Here is a 20526-nt window from a genome sequence, read left to right as displayed (position 1 = left end):
CCTGCAACTTTCTTCCAGCACTAACCTCTGGAAATGTTAATAACATTCTCGTAAAAAGTTTTTTATATTTACTGTTTGCAACCCAAGGGTAATTCTCTGCTCCATCCTTACTCATTTTCTTAATTTTGAATCCTATTTACTGAATTAAAATTGTATATTAGCATTCCAGAAGAAATATTCTAAAAGATACATCAGTTTGCAACAGTATTTTGCATTACCATACTTCAAATAAAGTAATTTCTCACAATACTCAGCTGAATTTGTTGACTACAGTTATAGTGGTGTGGTTTATTATTATTATTATTATCTGTACTACCATACTGTTCTTGGATTCAGTTATATAAAGTAATCCGAAAATTTTAATTATTTACAAGTGGACTTACACACGGATTACACCAAGTGAGAAGAGAAAGAAAACACCATCAGTTTATTCTCTTTATTTTCAAGTTCATTAGACTTCTATATAATATGGTTCTTCATTGATGGCGATTATGCGGCTCTAATCAATGATGATCTTGAAGGTGGTTGATGGTGTGGATGACGGAAATGAGGAGGACCTCTGGAGCTCTCTGGTGATATTGGTGGCGTATCATCGCCGGGACCCATGGAGTCTTCGGCTGACACTGGTTGGGTACCATTGCCCGGACCCTTGGAGCCTTCAGATGACCCTGTTTGCGTAGGATTCCCCTGACTGCCTGGAGTTTCTCCAGTCTTTGGAGTTTGGGAGGGCTCCGTCCTGTTCTGCATTTTGCTACCTTGCGAGGTCTGGCCGTATGCGAATACCTACGCAGTTGATAAATAGAGTGGTCTAGTAGTTATTTAGAAGTAGCCGTAGTAAAGGCGAACTCTTTCTAATCCGACAGCTGTAGGACCAGAAAGGATTGGTCAAAATGCAGAGGCGTAATAATTAAATATGCAGTGCATTACAATATATAAACATTTAAACAAAAAAAGTAATACAATTTTTTTTTTTAAATAGTTGTCATACTTTGGCACATTCATAATTAATATTGTTTACTGGTTTCGGTAATCCTGGTGTTGAGCTAAATATAACTCCCAGATCCCTTAAGTGAATCAGGGCTGGTTTGGTTAACATAAATGAGTGAAATATATGAAGTGTTGTAATGAATAGACTGAGTTAGATTGAATTAAAGAATGATTCATAGAATTACTTTATATTCGACAGGAGAAAGAATACAATGTGTATACCATAAAAATAAAAAAAAATATAAAAAAATGTTTAATCAAATAAAACTGAAAATGATGTTCATTTTGAGCCATGCTGCTTTGAGTCATTATGGGATAGGCTTACTTGTTGAGATAATTACTCTGCTCCAATTTCTTCCCTCCTTTCCTTCTGCTTGGTCCACGTTGAGCTTTCCTCTACTTAATCTTCCTTAAATTGTGATGAAATAAATTAAAAGATGACAAAAATAACTGCACTATATATCTGATCCAGGGAAAAGTAGATCTTCACTTGATTCTGGCTTTATGGGCGTGGGAGAAATATATTTAAGCTAATGGAAGAAAATTCCTAAATAAAATTATAATTGTTAATGATTGTTTTGTACACTACAAAATTCAACCCTCATTATAATACTAATATAACTAAAAAAATTGAACCTGAAAATAGATTTCAAAGATTTTTATTTTATATCAAAACTCAGTTTACTTAAAAACGTAAATGAAGAATACATCATTATGGATCAACATATAATATCTTAATTTTATGGGGAAAAAAAAAAAAAAAATGAGTCTTCATATAAAATAAACATAAATATTTTTGAAATAATTAAAAAAAAAATGGATGAAGATCGGTTATGTACTCAATACTTTGACCATACTATTCCATTTATAAAAGAAATTCAAAAAATAGATAGCTGTTTTTCACCAATAAACAGCAATGTGACTCAAATTCTTCAGTATATAACATTCTTAAATGCAATTTTCGATACAAAGTTCATGTAATTTATTTCATAGATTTTCACGTCATTTACCTGATGCATCTTGCATTTTAATGAAAAGCAAAGGTCTTATGAAGTTGGAATGGATTGTCTGCAAATGGAGTGTAGGCAACAGAGATTCAATAAGAACAATTCATAGCAATATTTGGTGTGTTTTATCTATGTTAAAGATGGGACTAATATAGAAATAAAAAATAGGAAAGTCACATTGAGTTAAAAGAGAAAATATGAAAGAATGGAAAAGGAAGGAAGAGAAAAAAGAGGGAATAAAAAAAGATAATAATAATAATAATGACAAAGAATAAAACGATAAAAGAACGAAGCGATGAAACAAAAAAAAAAGTCATATATTATTATTATATATTGTTTACTTGTTATAACTATATATTGTAAGATTAAAAAAACATTGTCTGATTAGATTTGAATAAGTATGCTGTGTAGCAGCCCAATGCAGTTGGGCAGCACATTTTTGTTGTTTTTGAATACAATTTTTCTTTCTCTATTTTTTTTTTGTTTTCATAAAATATCAATTATTTTTCTTAATAAAAATTTATAAAAATCTATATAAGAATTGAGAGTCGACTCCATAGTTAAATAGTAGAGTAAATTGATTAATCAGGTTAGTTCCTATGCAAAAATTGAACTTATCATCAATAAAATATAATTATATGGATATGATTAATAAGGAAACTAAAGAAAATATAATCCTGAAGATGAGAAAAGACCCCGAAATGTTGAAAGAAAAATCTATAAAAAATAAAGACGTTTTTGAGTAATAATTAATTTAACATGTATTAATATATTAAAAAAAATTAATAAAAATAATAATTTTGATGAAGAAAGCTAGAAATTAGGAATCCAGACTCGTAAAGGCTCAGAATATAATATTCGCTGAGTAAATAAATTGTAGACTTACACTGAATAGAAATAGAAGAAAAAACAAAGCCAAATACTTCATCATGAACAGGTGGACTGTTTCTACACTCGTGAGGTCTAAACACTTTATATATGTGTATCCATACATCAGGAAATGTTACAGATTCCAACAACTTCCGTAAGTTCTACATTAAACTAAACTCGTTTCCTATGACCTTTCGTCGTTAAACACGATATATAGATGCTATCATATAGAAAAATAAAATTCTTATTTTAATAATGGGCAGTACAGTACGTTTAATATTAAAAAATATGATATAATATGAAAAACTGCAATTGCAATTATGCATCATTTGAATCAACATTGGTACCTCCATCGAAAATTATTTTTGTTTTTTAAGGTTGATGAATTTATTTTTCAATTTTTTTTTAGTGGTAGCAAAAAAAAAAAAAAAAAAAGACCGGAATAGGTTGAGTTTTACACAGAGTAGAATATTTTGTACTCGGCATAGGTTCTTTGAGTAGATTTAAAAAATATCTAATGACGACTTCAACAATGGAAATAAGAACCTCAAAACGTTCTACTGTGCGTAAAACTTAACCTATTATAAAAAAAATATATATTTACGTATAAGAGAATTTTTTGTATAATTTAAACTAACACAATATTTACAGGGTATCCCGTTAATATTTTTAGATGTCATAGTAGGCCTACATAGAACAAGATCCAGGAAGAAAAAAAGACAGTTATTTTACCCCAATTTTTGATTACTTTAATAAAAATTATCTATTATTGATTACTAGTCAAAATTGATGAGTCTGAGAAGTATAGGTAGGGGGAATAAAAAATTGCAGCTGTTTCAAAACGTAAAAAAAAATTTTTTATTCGGAGCTCCATAACTTTAAAACTACCAATAACACTAGAAAACCTTAGAGAACATTATTTAAAGTAGAGTAAATTTGCTAAAATGTTATACCTGATAGAGCTATTTACATTGAATAGTTCTCGAGATATATCTTTTTTAAAAAGCAAAATTTCATAAAAATGTATTGAAAGATTAATAGTGAATTGATTTTGAAATATCTAAATCTCAAAAACTATTAGACGTACAGATGTCTATTAACACTCAAATTAAAGCTAGTTTAATGGAATCTAATGCAGTGTATGACGTTTATGATGTTGAATAGTTTTCATGATATTTGCTAAAATAAATTGATTTATAGTTGTAGAGACATTTTCATGAGCAAAATTTATATTCACATGTAAATATCATAAAAACTACTATCCCTACGAAAATACGTGTCCTTAACTGCTTTATAGTTCGTTAAATTATCTTCATTTTAAGTGCTAGCAGACATATGTATGTCTTATGGTACCAGAGATATATGTTTTCAAAAATCAAACATTTTATCCGAATAACTAGAAATAAACATTTTGTAAATTATAAAGAAAACTTCTACTCTTACAAAGATAAACATTATCAACTATTTAAAAGTAAATTTAACTAGCTTATATTTGAGTGCTGGAGGACATCTATTTAACGAATGGTTCATGGTAAATATTTTTTTCATAAATCAAACTTATTTTCCTAGTAATTATAAATCAATTTATTTTACCAAATATCATGAAATCTATTACTCCTTAGGTGATAAACGTCATACACTACACTATAGCCCAATTAACTACGTTTAATTTCTGTGTTAATAGACATCTGTACGTCACATAGTTCCTGAGATATAGATTTCTCAAAATAAATTAACTGACTACTGATATTTCAGTACATTTTTATGAAATGTTACTTTTTAAAAAGATACACCTCGAGAACTATTGAACTTAAATAGCTCTATTAGTTATAATATTTTAGAAAATTTACTCTACTTTAAATAATGTTCTATTAGATTATCTAGTGTTATTGGTAGTTTTAAAGATATAGAGCTCCGAATGAAAAAATAATTTTTCAATTAATATACCTGTATTAATGTTTTTGCCTTTTTCGTAAAATATAGCAAAGAAAGGTTTTAGAAACATTGAAATTTTATATTATGAAACTATTTATTGAACTTAGAATAGAATGTAATTAAAAAAAATTGAAAACATTCGAAATCATTTTAATGAGAAGGATGAACCGGGTATACTGCTATCAATTTAGTAATCCTTGGCTCTATTTTCTTCAGCAGTAATATTGTTGACCGTTACAACTTATAGTTATTCATCATCCCAAATGCACCTGTGGCCATTACTGTCCTCTTTGAATCGCTGCACCACCCACCAGGGGGCGGTTGCACCCACTTTGGGAATCCCTGGTCTATGAGAAGGTTTTGTGTTGCTGTTGAAGTCTACTATGACATCTTCGAAAAACGAATTTACATATAATAAAAAAACCTAATTCCACATCACATTTTTTAAGCAAATCAAGAGCAAAATGAAGACCAATCTCTTAGCAAACTCCTACACCATTTAAACTCCGTTAAATGTCGATGTTTTTCTACTTAAAACACTTAAATTAAAAAAAAAAAGGAAGGAATAAAACAAAATACAACTATTTTCTCATGGTGAAGTGTAGATAGTTTACTGATTGGAGATGGTCGGGGGTGCGATCAGAAAAAAAATAAACAAAAAATATTGGTTTATGCCGACGTTTCGACCTGAATTTCAGGTCTTCATCAGGGCTATAGAACAAAAGAGATACCAACCATTATTTATAGAAACATAAAATTGAAAAGAAATAGGTAAATATGTAAGATCTTACCAACATAATATTATATTTCATCTTTCACTGTTATCAATCTGTTACTGTATAATTCCATGGTTATCAATTAATTATTTTGTATTATTCAATTCAATATTTTGTATGATTCCAAATTTGATTGTACACTATTTCTTTTCAATTATATGTTTCTCTAAATGATGGTTGTTATCCCTTTTTTTCTATACCCCTGACGAAGACCTGAGATTCAGGTCGAAACGTCGGCATAAATAATTAATTTTTTGTTTATTTTTATTTATTTTTTTTTTTTGCTGACCACACCTCTCGACCATCTTCTCCAAAATGTATTTTCTTCTATTCTGCCGAGAATCGAACCATGGTCTATGAAAATTTTATGTGGCAGTTTTGGTATTAAAATATTGCCAACGATTTATGAGACGGAATAGAAGGTAAGGAAAGAGTGGCTGCTCACAGTGAGCTTCTAATATCATTTTATAGGGTCCTTATACTCTACATCAAAGCATATATCATAAAGGACGCAATATTCAAGTGGAACCTGCTTGCTGCGTGCACGATTTAATCGAAACCACTGAACCTTCAAAGATTTTTTTCTCCTTATTTTTTACATGATATGACTACAAGACCATACTAACTACTGACTATAGTTTGACAACATTCTTTCTGATCACAGACAAACTAAACACTAACACAGTTCCACAATTTCCTAAACTTATTATGTTTTTTTTAAATTATTTATTCAATGATATTTAACAACGTTATTTACATAAAAAAAATCTAGTAAATTTTATGTACATTTAGTATTTAGGGAAAACTTTACAACGCTTGGGCAGGACTAAAACAACAGACTTCCACAGACATAGGACAGATACTGATAAACTTTAGAAAATATTTCAAAAAAATTTCTGCCAAGTATATATATCTAGCTCACCATTTCTACTAGGTAGATTTCAAAGTTTAAGAATAAAATTTGTTATTTTTTTTCTTCTAATCCCCGTCGGTGAATAGAGTTTGCTATATGGGGGATAGGGAATAAGAATAGGTAGAATCTCTTTTACACCATTTTAAAAGGGAATGAGGAAAGGGACACAAAACGACTGGAAATCGGAAAAGTGGATTAAATCAGCTATTTGATGAAAGAGCTAACCAAATTTCGTTATATCAGTAGTCAGTAAGTTAGTACTCCTCTGTCGAGTCTGAGACTGTTTATGTGTGGTTTGTGTCACACCTTTGTGGGCGTCCTGTTGGTGTGAGTGTATGAAAAAGTTGATTAGTTCAGTGTTGGAGACTATCTTCATGGGTCTCCGTGAGATGAATTCCATTACTGAAAGCAGTCCAAGTGTTCTATGAATATAGTCAGTTTTCGTTAATTGTAAAGTAGCATGTTTTACAATACGTCTCAGGATAGTTCCCTGTGTACTATATGTTAACAGGTGATTAAGTTGTATGTATGCTTCGGTCCTAACAAGTATTATTTTCTTATGGCAGTGGCTAGCTAGTGTCAGGTGTCAAGGTTGACACTCAGGTACACTACACTATCTTCTTGTCTTTTTCCGTAACCTCTGCCTGCCGTAAATCTGTCTTTGTACTCGATGAACTACTGTTGATGACAAAAGCCGCTACAGTAACGCTATTATACTTGGCTCCTACTGTTAAGCAGTGTATACTGAAAAAAATATTGGACGAAGCACAGACCCCTGTGGAGTACCACAGGTGATTGGGTCCTCTCCGGATGCGACTTCGCCGAATTGAAACTTTAATGAGCTGTGCTGCATGAACGATCGCAGTAGAGTGTATACCTTTTCAGTAGTGTCTCACAAATTTGTTCTTTTCATTTTTAATAAATTATGTATGCTATTAATGTATAATTAAATCTATTAGAGGAGCCGTATTTGAAATATTCATGTCAAGGAAGATATTTTTGGCCGTGTTGAAGTTAAAGTAGTTGATGGAATTAAATAAAATTAATGCAGGAACACTTTCACTTTAATTCGTTAGCTTTCCTTCAAATTTGTGGAAAACCGAATAAGCCTATTCCGAAATATAGCTTTGCCGAGAAAAATACGATAATGCGTGAGCAAGTGGAAGTATGGGACAGAATCTGATGAAATCGAGGTGGGACCTACTGAATACCAACTATCACAATTTCTGAAAATTATATAAAAGTTTGATTAGTAGTGCAATTTATTACGGCCAAAAACAGAATAAATTTATGCACTGTTGACTTCAGAAAAACGAAAACGGATTCAAATTTGTTGCTTGATGTTTATAACGTAAAATGAGAGAGTAAATTTTCGATTCTGATGGTATTTTTTCATTTTATGCATAAATACAAAACTTCCTTACTTTCGGCGAATTTGATCTGTTAACTGATTAATATCGTAAGGTAAATTAATTTCGTCACCAGGCACATGTTTGTTAATTTTATATGTACTTCCTTTGTGTTTTACTTTTTGTTTTTAAGTTTTTATTTATTTTTTTTAATTAGGTCTTCGTTTCTGTTTTTATTAGTTTTATTATGTTATAAAAATCTACGCTGGAAAAAACACAAATTTGTATGGAATATAAAAATGTAACAGATACTACTACTACCTAAGAATAATAGATTAGCTATGACTTATAGTTTAAGAGCCTTATATATTAAAGTCTTCTTATTTGGAGTTACAATAGAATAAAAATATGTTTATATTTTTTTTTGTAATAAATTTAACGATAATTTTCGAATAGTATGATTTTATTAAAACCGTCTAAATGTAGAGATTTTTTTCTAAAACTCGAGACGGCTTTTCGGTTTTAAACTGGCAAAAAAAAAATATATTAAAAAACATTGAGATTTATTAATAAATATTTTTGTTTTTTTTTAAAACAAAAATGAAAGCAATTATTAGCGCCACCTATTGGCCAGATTATTATTATTATTTACAACGCCTGAAGCTTGCTTACTCCGCGACCTCCGAGAGCAGAAAACGGAAATTAAGAGGAGATAAGATAGTCCCCTGGTTCCAGAGTATTGTTTGAAATTTCATACCCTACAAATGAGTGAGTAGACCTCTCAGAGGCTGTTACCCGGCAATGGCCAAATAGAAGGGAAGGGAAGTCTCCTAAGCCTCCCCTGCAAATCATTCAATTGGAACTTTTCTTTTTAAGTTCATATAATTTTCTTTACATACCATATAAATATATATGTACCAGAACATATTCGACTGAAGGTGTTGTTCTTCATATAATTTTAAATTAAATAATAGGAAAGAAAAAAAACTCAAATAGTCATAAAACTATTTAATCTGAGACAACGTTTCAGCCCACGTTGCACGACTTCATCAGGGCTAAAAAAGATAGAAATATTTAAATGAGGTAAGAATAAATAAACCATATAATTAAAAAATATGTTCAGTGAAACGTAAAATTAAATAAGAATAACAAAAGATTTTTGATAATTAATGAAAACGGAAATAAAAAAAGAAAAAAAATCATACTATGTATGATTACTAGTCAAAACTGATGAATCTGCCAAGTATAGGTAGGGGTAATTAAAAATGATGGGTGTATAGAAACCTAAAAAAACATTCATTTTTCATTCGGAGATCTATATCTTAAAAACTAACAACACTAGAAAATCTAAAAGAACATAATTTAAAGAGGAGTAAATGTGCTAAAATATGAGTCCTAATAGAGCTATTTATGTTCAATAGTTCTTGAGATATAGCTTTTTAAAAAGCAAAATTTCATAAAAATCTACTGAAAGATTAGTAGTTAGTTAATTTATTTAGAGAAATCTATATCTCAGGAACTATGTGACGTACAGATGTCTATTAGCACTCAAATTAAAGCTTGTTTGATGGACTATAAAGAAGTTATAACCTTTACCTTCGTAGGAATGGCAGTTTTCATGATATTTGCTACAATAAATTGATTTATAGTTGCTCGGACAATAAGTTTGATTAATAAAAAACTTTATTTCAGAAACCATAGGACATACAGATGTCTGCCAGCAATAATATTAAAGCTAGTTAAATTCTCTATAAAATAGTTTATAACGTTTATCTTTGTAGGAGTAGAAGTTTTTAACTTTAAATGATATTTAACAAAATAAATTCACCAAATGTTAATTTCTAATTGTTCATATAAAATGTTTAATTTTTGAAAAAATATATCTCTAGATCCATAAGACGCACATATGTCTAAGTATACTACTATAAAGTAGTTCAGGACACTTATCCTCGTGGGGGTAGTAATTTTTATAATATTCGCAAATGAACATTTTAATGAAATGTTGCTTTTTAAAAAAAATATATCTCGAGAACTATAGAACGTAAATAGCTCTACTAGGGCTTACATTTTAGCAAATTTACTCTACTTTAAATGATGTTCTCTTAAATTTTCTGTTGTTACAGGTAGTTTTGACGATATAGAGCTCCGAATAAAAAATTTATTATTTTTAACTTTTTGAAACAGGCGCCATTTTGTATTTCCCCTACGTATACTTGGCAGACACATCAGTTTTGACTAGTTATTGTACCTAGTTTTCATTAAAGTAATCAAAAATTGGGGTGAAAACAGTCTTTTTTCTCCTCTTGGGCCCTTGTATATAAATAGCAGGCAAAAAATGAAAGGTTGGCAGGAAATAGAGAGAGTAGTTCGTGGTTGGTGGTTAAATAATACTTTACATTTGAAAATAATATTAAAGTAAAGAGTATTAGTTAAATTAAAGAAAATATTTAAAAAACAAACATTAAGTGGTAATATACACAATAGGGATAAATCATTATTAAAAAAAAAACACAACTATATGTATGGATAAAATACAATAAATACAATATGGTAAGTTATTGAGTATAATAAATATAATATGATAAAGAAAATACTATATAAAAAAATAAATAGAGGTATGAAAGTGTGCATAATAGAAACATTAATATAAAGTAATAAATGGAAGTATGAGGTATAAGTTGGAGCTAACATATTAATATAAAGTATTCTTAAAATAAATAATGATATAATGAGAATCAACTTATAATATACTGAACATAGAGTGAATGAAGTTTTTTTTTAAAGATTTTTCTTTGACCGCATCCCAGGTAGATAGTCTCCTTTTATTATCACATAGTCAATCATCGATCTACCAATTTTAAATTTAGTTTTCATCAAGTGGGAATACGACATAAGTGACGACGAATTAGAAATATTCAATGGTTTTTGGACAGGTAATGAATGATTAGATGTTTCAATGAGAATATTTATATACAGGATTATTAAAAGTAGGTAAATTTATCGTGGGTGAAAATTCCTAAATTGGAGATTTTTTTTTAATTCATTAAAAAAAATACATCCAATATGGTCCGACCAGATGACAGTAATCAGTCGGTGCCAAAATAACACATAAAATGGCAATCTATGTGGAACGAAAACCCAATGAGCAAATTAAAAATTATTAAAAAGGATGTCAAGCCCTGGGGTTCCTCCAGTCGCAAATGCCGTACGTGAAGTTGTACTGACTAGGCTGAGAATAGGTCACACGAGGCTCACCCACTCCTATCTTATATCAAAAGAAACACCTCCGAACTGCCAGTATTGCAATAAAAATTTAACAATAAGCCATGTTTTCTAACGATACCCATATTTTACACCACACCTCAATAGCTTGGGACTAAGCCAAGATATCTCAAAAACCATTGGAGACGATGGTAAGGCAATAGAATTGGTGTTCTAGTTTTTAAAATCACAAAATTTCCTGACAAAAATATAACTTGATGGGAAGAAAAAAAAATAAATAAAATTTAACGAATATTAGCAAAATTAAATAAAATATAAATGGCGTTGAAGACCAATGAAGTTTGGCGCCACTAAACAACCAAACAAACACATAAAAATGATAGACATAATTGAAATGTAAGTATTACAGTTTAAACTATCAGGGCATTGTGGATGCTATACAATTTTCAAGCTAGATAAGTACAATATGAATTGATCTAAAGTGGTAAAATTAATATTTTAATTAACAACTACTAAATTAAAAATAAAGTAAAAAAAAATTAAATAATAATTATTAACAAAAAATTAAATAAATAATAATAAAAATAACTAAAGGATTTTTGAAGTGAATAATACAGCTCCAAATTTACAATTATTGAATTAATATAATAATGAGAATAAAACAAGATGATACAGAATATGATAAAAATAAGGATCCAATAATATCTCTTATTAAGCACTCACATACATTGCTAATTTAAATTGTAATATAATAAATAAATTATGTAGAGTTAAGAAAGAATACAGGCGCATATAATCATTTGGTGAATTAAAAAGCAATTATTGGGAATCATAGAAGTAAGAAAGTACCCAGTTATGTAATATTTGTTACTTTAGTTTGTTTTTTAGTAATTTTTGTGGTTGATTTATTTATTAGTTCTTCTGACAAGCGATTGAACAGATATCGTAGCATGTAGTTTAATGTACGTTTACCAAATTTATTGTTACAGGGTCGTTCAATAAATTTAATTTTGTTTCTAATATTTTTTAGATATATTGTTTCTTCTCTAAATAAATTATTATCCATAAACTTCAAGATAATTCTAACTATTTTATTTTTAATAGTTTAGGCGGTAAAGTATTCATTTAGTTATTTAAATTTTAATGATTATGTGGCAGTATATTTGTATATTAGCAGACATTGTACCTTTCCATTTATTACTTTTAGTTTAATTGTATTATTATCAGAAGTTAGTCGTCTTATGTTTTATGATATGACAAATAGTTTTATTTTATTTGTTCTATTTTTATTTTATATACTTTGCTAATTAGTGTGGTTCATTTTTATCTTTTCGAATTCACTGTTTTATTATATTTTATGACGTTTTATAATTTTCTTTTTATTTTGTACCTTACTCTAAGGCTTTAAAGCCTAATTTTGACGCCTGTATATTATTCTAAAGGGATTAATCAGAGTATAAATAAAGAATATTATTATTATATTCTTCAATGGGTAAATCAAGATTACTTCTATTATATTATTATTTATAAATATTTGATGATAGTTAGTATGATATATTTATATTGAATTTAATTTATCATTTAACAAGTTAGGCCGAATGTCACGTTTCCAGGATTTACGAACTACAACTCGGTGTGTGTCATTTATTGAAAACAAGTAAAATTTATACTGTGGATAAGGATAAAGTCTTCCTTATCAGTAATATAAACAAAATCCTATTAAAATGCGTATTTTACTTACGTAAAATATATTTTAGAGAAAGCCTGTAAACGTACTTTGTTTAGTTGTAGATAAGCTAATGAATTATGAGTGTCTATCACGCCATTTTTTAAATGCGATCCTAATCAGCATTGGTATATTACATTTTAAGACATAAGCCCTGATTTTGAGATGTTTACCAAAATAAATAAAATGTTTGAAATTCGATTTTCGGCAAGTGCAACAAAACCGGAATGAAAAATAAAAGAATGAAGTAGGAAGGCTTAAAAAGTTTCTCATTTTATTGTTTATAGTCGTTAATTTTTATCTTATTAATACATCCAAAATATATTTTTTTAAGACATATGACGTTATTTAGAAGAACCCCAATGCATATTTAGTTTATGTATCTATCTCGCATATTATTACTTGCTAAACATGTCGACATCCATAAATTTGAAGTAATAATTTTGGCTGATTGGCTGAAAATTAACTTTACCAATTTACTGAAGATTAGATATTTTCCATCCGTTATGTAAATTTGTAAAATAGAAATTAAATAATTAATAAAAAAAAAGATTACATATTCCTTTAAGAAACAATGTGTTTCATTTCGTATTTTCTTCACGGAAAATCACTTAAATTATTATGGAAAGCTATCTCGTATAATATTATTATCCCATATTATCATACATTTAGTTAAATGGATCCCTAAATTATACTGATACATGTACTTCTATTATGTCAAGCAATAACATAATTACATTCGGGGACAATCCTACCCTATTCAATCCCCGAGTACTTAGAATATTAAGCCATATAATTGTGTATTTTATTATACAATATAGTAAATTAAATGGGATAAAAAGAGATGACCAATTAACCAGTTTACCGACAGTTAAGCGCTGATTAAGATATTTTTATTATAGCATTATGATAAATCTTTTATTATGCCTCCATCTAGGGACTGAAAATAATTATTAATTGTCATTTCAAAAAAGTTTTAATTACAAATTAATTTTATTTTTAGAAAATAAAAATAAATATTTCATCGATATTTTTGTAATTGAAAAATTTTAAATTTCATTCATCTTTTAATTTTTATCAATCAAAGTTTATAATATAAATTTTTATAACTTTCCTTTAAAATTTTTACTCATACTAATCCCTATTAAACAGTTTTAACTTTAACAAGAATAAAATATAAATATATTCTTTACAAAAATTAAAAATGGTTCTAAACCTTTTTTTTATAATTGGGTTTCATGGAAAAATAAACTATAAATCAGGTGCACAATGAATTTTGCTAGAAAATCATAAAAATAGTTCATAAATATTTTTTTTAGTGAACGAAAACTGACAAAAAATTATTAGTTTTGGGATTTCATGAGTTTCAGTGGATAGATAAATATAGGTGATATTGGGTTCGAATCTTCAATTACTTTATTATTAAAAAAGAAATGAGAAAATGATATTATCGCTAACAATAGAAATCAAATATTTAAAAATATGCATTTATTCTTAAATATACAAAATAATAAGAGATTTGATAGTGCTAAATTCTTTAATTCGAGTAAATTAAAAAAGAAGCTTTTTTTTAATAGGTAAACTAAATGTATTATTTCATTCTAGTTCAATCAACATTGTAACTAGTATTTCCAACCAAATTTTCGAAATTTCCCTTCAGTTCGATATGTTTATCCCTCGTTTTTCCAGTCAAAACCTGAATACATGCTAATTTATCTTTATCGAAAAATCATAAAAAAGAAACATAGGTATACTGTATATATATAGTGTTATCTATTTGGGTAGTAAATGTACGTATTAATATTTAATCTATTAAATTTAATTGCATAGTTAAGATAGGGACAAATTAATTTTGATAATGTTATAACCATTTTATTACGTCCGAATATGGCTAAATTCAAGTAATTTAACAAAAAACTCAGTACAGTTTTTCAAATGACTTCTCTAAATTTTCAAATAAATTCTCGAAATTTGTATTTAATGAAAAAAAAGGAATACCAATTGTGAAATAAGGTTTTCTTTTGGGAACTGGAAAAATATGAGGTGACATTCATAATACATATTTATAATCTATCTACTCTGGATGAAAAAGATACTAAAAAAAGGAAAAAGATTTTGTCGTTTATCAAAGTTTTTTGATACCCGACCATATGGAACTCAATCAACTGATATAAAATAAAAAACTATAATTTTTTACAATAATAGTTTTTTCAAAAGAAATAAGGGGATTTTAGGATACATTTTGTACGTTTTTCATACGAATCAGATATTTATTTTATGTATGTTTGGCTTTGATAATTAGAAAATTATATATTTCAGAAGATTCCATCCTTCAAGTCAAAGAGCTTGATAAAAAAGGAAAATTTGACCTCTTTGAACTTTTTCCATTTCTTCCTCCCTCATAGCCTTAAAATTCTACTAAAACTGGAAATTATATATATAATCAGGAAATAGTTGAGCATGGAGCCTTCAAATTCATTGTATAGACTATGCATGCAAGACAGTAGTGTAATGCATAAAAATCAAGGCGCTCATATTCCTATCTAAGATTGGATAGATTTTCATCTATCAAATCTTGAAATAGAATTTCTTTAATTTTTGTCCATCCTTTAAAAAAAAATGGATTTTATAAAAAAAGTAATCACTTTCAAAAATTTTAATTTCCAAAGAAATTGTCAATATGACAAGTGTCATACGATTTCACGACAGTTGTCATCGTATTATAGGTTACTAAGGTACTGCTGTACTGCCAACTATCACTTTAGACCTAGTGCGATAGTATTGCCAGAAACACAGCATTAGATGCTATCATGACTGTAATTATTATACTGTTAAATCATTACTATAACTATTGGTACGACAGAGGCTGTTAAGTGTCACGTGTATGAATAGCTAAGCCTTAGTATGATAGTAGCTTCACCAACGCTATAATTACTTATGGGATGTCCAATTATATGTGTTTCAGGTTAAATAGTGCTCAAGAAAAACCATTAATATATTATTATAATTTATATCTGTCAAATAAACTAGAATTTATTCCTACTTAGGAGCTAAATATAAATTTTTAATTAAGCTAATTAATTAGTCGTTGCCAAAATGACATATAAACATAATAAATATACAGTCATGAAGTATGGGATGAGTCCAGAGTATATAGAGAGTTAATCTTTCTAAAACTGGATCTGTAAGGAATTAAGTCGATTGTTTTTATTTATGAGATTTAATTTAGAACTATTGCCATGTACACGGTGTAGAGCCCAAAGGTTATATTATTGATAGTGTTATTGAACTCTCTAGGCAATATATTTCTTCTCAATATGCCGATTTGAGGTACCTAGTGGATGAGTAATGATGCTCATGGATTGCTATTCTCCACTTCCCCAGTGAACCGGCAGTTCCCTTATGTCTTCTACCGCATGTTGGTCATAATAGTACAAAAACTAGGAAGAAAAAAGGTGGTCATCTCACCCCAATTTTGGATTTCTTTAATGAAAACTATGTATAATTACTAGTCAAAACTGATGAGTCTGCCAGGTATAGACAGGGGGAATAAAAAATGGCGGATGTTTCAAAACCTTAAAAAAACATTCATTTTTCATTCGGAGCTTTATATCTTCAAAACTACCAACAACATTAGAAAGTCTAAAAGAACATTATTTAAATAAGATTAAATTTGCTGAAATATTAGCCCTAATAGAGATTTTTAAGTCTAATAGTTCTCGAGATATAATCTTTTAAAAAGCTATATTACATAAAAACGTACTGAAATATCAGTATACTTACTATAAAGTAATTTATAACGCTTATCTTAGCTATAGGAGTAGTAGTTTTTATGATATTCACATATCTCATATGTGTATAAATTTGGCTAATGAAAATTTGTCCGAACAACTATAAATCAATTTATTTGAGCAAATTTCCTGAAAACTACTACTCCTACGTGAATAAACGTGATAAACTACTCATTAATTAAGCTCATTAAACTTGAGTGAACTATTGAACTTAAATAGTTCTATTAGGGCTTACATTTTAGCAAATTTACTCTACTTTTAATGATGCTCTCTTAGATTTTCTATTATTGTTGGTAGTTGTAAAGATATATAGCTCCGAATAAAAATTAAGTATTTTTAACGTTTTGAAAGAGCCGCCATTTTTTATTCCCCTTACCTATCTTGGTAGCCTCATCGATTTTGACTAGTAATTATACAGAGTTTTTAATTAAGTAATCAAAAATTGGGGTGAAATAACTTGCCTTTTTTTTCCCTCTTGGGCTCTTGTACTATAATGATCTAGTTGAATGTCAAAAGATAAATATTTTAAAGGTTTCCGCTCGTTGTCTTTTTGGCATGCAAAGGCAATGCCCGCTTTGCTTTTCTACTCTAACAGAATGGAGCACCTTAGCTTGCATTATAATTATGAAGTCATTCAGGTGGCAATCTCTGGACAATAAACAAAATGAAATATTTGTTCATGACTTAATTATTTGGGCGTTGTGGAAGCTCTAATAGCTTATATAGTAAAACTAATGATTTAATTTATTGCTTTATATAAAAAAGCTGGAATATTAGAAATAAAAAAAAAACTAAGAACTCGAAAATAGGCAATATGAAAAAGAAAACAACTAAATAATGATTCAATAATAGTTATAATATGTATTGTCTTCCAAAACTACTCCACCTTCATAACTAAGAAGATACACACAGATCACTAAGAAGATCACTTTCAATCTTGCTACACTATTTTTGGTGATCCACATATTTTTAACAATCGTAGTAGAATTATCACTAAATATATCACACATATCACTAAAATTATACATTTTTCTTCCTTTTTTTTTTTTTTGTAGTGTAATATGCCATCTTTAGGATATTAACCTTCGATATTTTTTGACATCTATTGAAACAATTCTTGCAGTTTCACTTTTTTGTTGGATTCCATGGATTTAGAAATTATTGGCTGATTATTTTACCAAAGATTCAGTAAGCCTCGCATATTCAATATCAGTTTCGGAGCGTTGACTTTGAAATGTGAATTCGAAAGGAAAACTGCTGAAATTTCCTGTTGTATGTTTACAATTATTTGTTAATTGGTTTCACTTTTGATTTCATTCACTTGATTGGTTTCACCTCTATAATTACAAATTTAATTGTACGACCAAATCCCAACTTATTGATCTATTCAAAAAATAGTATCCAATTAAGAGAAAAAATTTGTTATTTGTACTAAGAATAACAAATTGACTACAATTTATTTAAGGAACGTATTTTATTCTGCGACTGTATGTAGTGAAATTTGTGTTCGAGCACAGTTAAAGCGTTTAACTGATTTTGGTAAAATTTTGAGAGTTTTTGTGGGTTGATAAATAATTGGACCCTAAAATTTCTCGTTCGATTTTGCCTTAATTTTAATGAACGTTGCTGTCAATGAATAGTGGATTAATTTTCTACCCATGTGATAAATCTATGTACTTAGGAGACGTTTTTCTTAATTGGTTCTATATGCTGACAAAGATTTATATATAAGCTATGTTATTTTCTGATAAAATCCTAGAGCACAGCGGAGACCGAAGCGATAAAACGGATTCCCTTCTAATCCTGTCAGAATCTGAGCTGAGCCAGAATAAGTCAAGAGGAACTATAGCCACTCCTACCAACTTTCCCGTCTTCGATTCCACTACACGAAGGAGTCGAAGAAAAAAGTAAGTTTTCAAAAATTTGTTGAATTAACAGTATTAATTCTGTTAAACAGTAATACATAAAATTTTCAAACTATAAAGACAAATCTGTTAAAAAAAAAAAACAAGGGTCACGAAACGCTTATGGTACATAACGTTTCGTGACCCTTGTTTTTTTTTTAAAGAAGCCATTGATATGTTTCTAACCAGTCTTCAAAGAAAAAGCTTTTGTTTTTAGTAGAGGATAAAACCAGCTAATAGAAACCATGTCTAACTAATTTTGTGAAAATTGGTCATTGTCCTGTTTGTAAGTGAACAATGTCACATCTTGCAAGAGGAGATCATAACACAAAAAAGGCAATCCTTCCTGGCCGGACCAGCCCCACTAAGACCCCTAGGGACCGATCGGATGATTTGGTTAGGATAATGCTCAACTGACAGGTTTTTCCCAATTAAGAGGATCCAATATATAGAGGCTGTGTGAGCCCTACGAGGGTATCCTGAATTCAGTACCAATACATGAGTGATATAATTGAATAAATAATTCCCTGCCACAACCAGATTCGAACCTGAACCAGAGAGATAAGAGCATGGAACCTTAATGAGCTACCATACTTCTTTTAAATTTTAGTTATCAAATATGCATATAATTTTTTATAACACAAGGTACAAGAGGTACAAAAAAGAAATCTTGTGAAGCATTGGTGTGTTAGACTGCGAATATTAACAACCTCATTTGTCACAAAATATTTAATAGACTAATAAAACAACATATATACTACGAAGATGAAGCTCAATGTAGTTCGTAGGGGAATGTGATATTTTATCAATAAGTATCTGCTCACTAAGAACTGATTTAATATTACCTTGGTAAAGTAAATATTCAATTTTTATTTTAAAAAATTGTTTGTATAAATATTTCTCGAGAAGAAAAATTATAATATTTATTATATAAAAATATTTATTTATATCTGATGTTACAAAATACATATTTTTCTTTTTCTCTCATCTAAATATAGTTTATTATTTTTAGTTGGATGTTAGTTAGTCCCGCTTACTTGGATGGCAAACATGGATGAAAAATATAAAATGTTAATAAACGAAACCTAAATATATTATCAGTTTTTTATTTATTGTTTGTAAGCATTTTGTTTTTCATTCTCAAATAGTAAAATGTTGACCAGTTTGGTTTCAGTAATCATTAAAACAATCATAACTTTTTTAGAAATCAGCCCATTAGACAAAAAAAGAGAAGAAAAATCAAACGTACAATACAATAAATCTAAAATTAAAACAGTTCAAAGATATATAGTATCCTATTATATTGAATTAGTAATATAACATGCGATACTATTTAAAAAATATGATGCATATATAATAATAATATTCTTTATTTATCCTGGGATTGATCCCTTTAGAGTAATATTACAGGTGTCAGAATTATGCTTTAGAACCTTAGAATAAAATACAAAATTTTCAAAACAAAAATGAAATCATAAAATATCATAAGTATCATTATAATTATGAATTTGATAAGATAAAAAATAAACAATATTAATTAATAGAATGTATAAAATAAAAATAGAACAAATAAAATAAAACTGTATATCATAAGGTGTTAAACTGTTAATAAAAAATAAATAAAAAAATTAAAAAGAATCAAATAAAAGTAAACTAAAACTAATAAACAAAAGGTACAATTAGCATCAATATACATATTTACAACAAAAATCAAAATTATCAAAAACAGATGATAAATAAATAAATATATCAACATAAAAAGGTAATGAAAAAAACAATTCTGATCCTAATGCGATTCGATTCATACCAAGGGAAATTTTTATAACTGATTAAAGTTTTTACTACTGATATTAATTTTTTTATTTATAATCTTTAAATTTCTTTCTTGAGACTGGCAATTATTTACTAAATAATTCAACAACACTATCCAAATTATAGTCTCAAAACATTTATTTCATTCACATGTCCAACGTTTCGGCCAATTCGGCCATCTTCAGGGACAATCTATTACAAAAGTTTCCATTATTTGTATGATCCTACAATCAA

At 28.4% G+C, this 20526-nt stretch overlaps 1 long non-coding RNA gene across 1 annotated transcript; it reads right to left on the bottom strand.

Moving 5' to 3' along the window:
* Positions 1–422: 422 nt before the first annotated feature.
* Positions 423–3019, bottom strand: LOC106685632 (uncharacterized). Its single transcript, XR_010844536.1, has 2 exons — positions 2881–3019; positions 423–783 (listed from the first exon to the last, which is right to left on the bottom strand). It is a non-coding gene; the product is annotated as an uncharacterized lncRNA (long non-coding RNA).
* Positions 3020–20526: the final 17507 nt, after the last annotated feature.

The sequence above is a fragment of the Halyomorpha halys genome, unplaced genomic scaffold (genome assembly GCF_000696795.3).
Source record: "Halyomorpha halys isolate HHAL.00 unplaced genomic scaffold, Hhal_1.1 Scaffold719.1, whole genome shotgun sequence".
Taxonomy (NCBI): Eukaryota; Metazoa; Arthropoda; class Insecta; order Hemiptera; family Pentatomidae; genus Halyomorpha; species Halyomorpha halys.
This window is presented reverse-complemented; position numbering and strand designations above follow the sequence as displayed.